Source organism: Triticum dicoccoides, chromosome 6B (genome assembly GCF_002162155.2).
Source record: "Triticum dicoccoides isolate Atlit2015 ecotype Zavitan chromosome 6B, WEW_v2.0, whole genome shotgun sequence".
Taxonomy (NCBI): Eukaryota; Viridiplantae; Streptophyta; class Magnoliopsida; order Poales; family Poaceae; genus Triticum; species Triticum dicoccoides.
This window is the reverse complement of record NC_041391.1, coordinates 646,874,685-646,878,388: the sequence shown is the minus strand read 5'-3', so window position 1 is coordinate 646,878,388 and position 3,704 is coordinate 646,874,685.

Below are 3,704 nucleotides of genomic sequence, written 5' to 3'. Positions count from 1 at the left end.
ATTAAACTCTATGTGTAGAATTTGTGGCCGCAATATGAGTCTTCATCGGTTTATAAATCGTTGATGACTCATATTGACAATTCAGATTGTACACAAAATCATTGATGATCAAAGTATTTTTGATGTTATAAGATCATATTGACAATTTAGACTGTAAAGAAATATAAGATCATGATCTAAATGCTCTTATATTTTTTGCGTTCAGTATGCACCAACTGCTAGGCGGGAGGAGCTGTTTAGTACCGGTTCGTGGCGAACCTTTAGCACCGGTTCGTGCCACGAACTGGTACTAATGAGGTTGTGTCAGGTAAGGCTGGGGCCCCACGAGCACCTTTAGTACCGGTTCATGGATGAACCAGTACTACAGTTTCTTAGTAAGCTGTTTTTTAGTCCCACCTCGCGAAGAGAGAGGGACTAGGAGCGTTTTATAAGCCCTGAGTGCAGAGACGATGAAGAAGAGGCTCAATGCTCACGTTGCTTAGCTTCAAACCTTCAAGAATATGATAGACTGCACGGAGCTATGCGCAGTGCAGTTTACACTATTCCGAAAGGCTTGAGGCAAATTAACGAGCATTGCACCTCTTTTTTATTTTTAATAACTTATTACAACTCCGGACTTCTTCTGTTATGGCAAAAACTAATTGCACGTCGGCATTTCTTTTTTTTAAACTTTGGTTATAACTCCAGACTTTGACCATCAAGTTTTGCAGAAAAGAAAAAATAGCAGGAAAAAAAACTATAGCTGAAAAGAAAAAAACTATATAAAATGACCATGAAATTGAAAATCACTACAAAATAAACTCTGAAAATGTTGAATTTTGGCACACTAGATGAAAAACTACTCAAAAATAAATAGAAAAAAATAAATATAACAGAAAAGAAAAAACTATACAAAAAACTACGCAGAAATAAATAGAAGAAAATAAAGTAGAAAAAAAACTATAAAAAAATTGGGGCGCTGCCCTGTGGGCCTGCTAGGCCACGGGCGTGCAATTACAGGCCTTAAAGGCCCAGCAGACTCACAGGGCAGCGCGCAGAATTTAGGCCCACAAGCCTGCTATATAGAGGAGTTCAAAGAGGTAGCCGCGGCTGGGTTTATAAACCAGTGCGGCTGCCCTTCGCCCGGCGAGGTGGGACTAAACTTTGGGGTGGCAGCGCGAGACCTTTAGTACCGGTTGGTGGCTACAACCGGTACTAAAGATCACCCTTTAATACCGGTTGGATCCACCAACCGGTACTAAAGGCCTGCTCTTCCCGCCTCTTGGCCTGGCCAAAGTTGGTCTTTAGTACCGGTTGGTGGCTACAACCGGTACTAAAGGCCCATCCTATATATATAGCACTTACGAAAATTTCAGTTACATCTCCCCACTTTCGTCTCCAACCTCTCGACATCGCCGCGCGCCGCTCGATCCCGTCGTCGCCGCCCGTCGCCCGTCGTCTGTCGTCGTCGTCGCTGTCCCCGCCGCCGCCCGTCGTCGTCGTCGTCTCGCGTCGCCGCCCCGAACGCCGCCGCCGTCCGTCGTCGTCGCCACGGTCCCGTACGTCTCTCGCACCCGCGCGCCGGCGCCCCGCCCCGTACGCCGCCGCCCTCGCCCCGTACGCCGGCGCCCCCGTTCGTACGTACGGGGCGGCGGCGTACGGGGCGGCGTACACACACATACACACATATACACACACTACACACATATACACACACACACACACACATTTTTTACTTATTTTCTGTTTCTGTTTTCTGTTTTTTAGAAAATTTAATTAGATATTAATTAGCTAGGTATGTGAGATTTGAACTAGTTGAATAATTAATATAACTAGTTTATTTTTAGTAAGAAAATTGTCGAACTAGTTTATTTAGGTATATGAGATTTGAACTAGTTGAATAATTAATATAACTAGTTTATTTTTAGTAAGAAAATTGTCGTATCTAAGATTTGATTATCTAATTAAAATATTATTTGTTAATGAGTTTTTCTGTTTATTTAATGTTTTTATATATTTTGAGTTTATATAAATGTTAGATTAATGTCGAATGTTAGATGAATTAGATAGAAAAGTTAATAGAACTAGTTTATTTTTAGTAAATGCTTAGTTGAACTAGTTGAATTAATATATAGAACTAGTTTATTTTTAGTAAATGCTTAGTTGAACTAATTGAATTAATATAACTAGTTTATTTTTAGTAAATGCTTAGTTGAACTAATTAAATTAATATAACTAGTTTATTTTTAGTAAATGCTTAGTTGAATTAATAGAAGTAGTTGAATTAATTGAATTAGTAAGTGTTTAATGTTTCGTCTAATATGAACATAGGAAATGTCGTCTGACGACGAAAAAATTTTCGGTACGTGCATATACTGTGAAGACGAGCGCGGCCAGTGGGACAGAAATTTCCTTGTTGATGGTAGGCGATTCAGCATCAAGCTGGATGAGACTTTCGAATTCGATACAGTAAGTCACAACGAAAAGTCTATTTTCGTAATTAAGCATTACTTATATATGCTTCATTTGCCTGACTTATAATTTTTAATTTTCACTATTCTACTAGCGCATCCCATGTCATGCAAGAATTTTTATGGATAAGATAGGTTTCAAAGATATGGAAACTATGGAGGTAAAGAAAGCTTACCTAAAAACTGAGCATGATGATTATACTTTCAACGTCAAAGTATACAATGCACACACGTACACCTATTTTGAATGCAAAACTTGGCAAGCACTATGCAAGGCTTATGCATTTGAGCCTGGTATGGTTATCACCTTTGATATTCGTTCGAAAGATGATATTGAAGGTAATAGAGACATATGGGTCGATGTGCAGACGCCTCCAGTTCTACCATTATGTGAGTTCTTCTCAAATATATTTTTGTCTTTGATATTGCTTATTTCAAAAATAACTGACAACTAATTTCTATTGACAGCTTATCTCCATTCAACCAAACATGTCCGGCGCTTGGTAGACAGGACCTTCTACTGTCCCGGAGCTGAACTAAACTACGAGGAGATAAGTCATTATGTTTCATGGCTTGAGGATCTTCATACTGTCAAGATAAATTTTTTTCCTGCACTTGGAAATGTTAGTACTCAAAACGTGCGACCAATAGTGATGGTATTGAACTACGGTCACATCTATTTAGGAATGATGGTAAGATATTTACTATTTGTCCTCAGTGCATATTTTGCATACATATTTTTTTTTAACTTTCATTGCTGAATATATTAATTAAGTACTATACGATGTTCTTCAACAGGGACTCCCGATGACAGTTGTGCCTCAGGGGATCGAGACTAAAGGTCAGATGTCAATTGTTAGCTTAAGGCCAAGATATCCTGCATTGCACATGAATGCATTCAGGATTTCTAGAAGCGATGAATGCTTAATAGTGAAAGATTGGAGAAAAATTGTTAATGATCGCAGAGAAGTACTAGGGGACAGCAATGAGAAGCGCAGCCCACGATTAGGAGACAGGTTCATCGGCATGCTCCAGTATGATCAATCAGGAGAGCTATACATGTTCTATGCTATTTTATCAAAGAGAGAGTAGCTAGCAGGAGTGATTTAGCTAGTTCTTCATGCTGCTCTTAATTAGTACTTGGCCTTTCATGTCCGTGTTCTTCGTTCTGAACTTAAGTGATTTGCTTTTGTGGTGTTATATATGAACGCTTATAATATCATGACAATCATGTTGAACTCGATGATTGGTTCT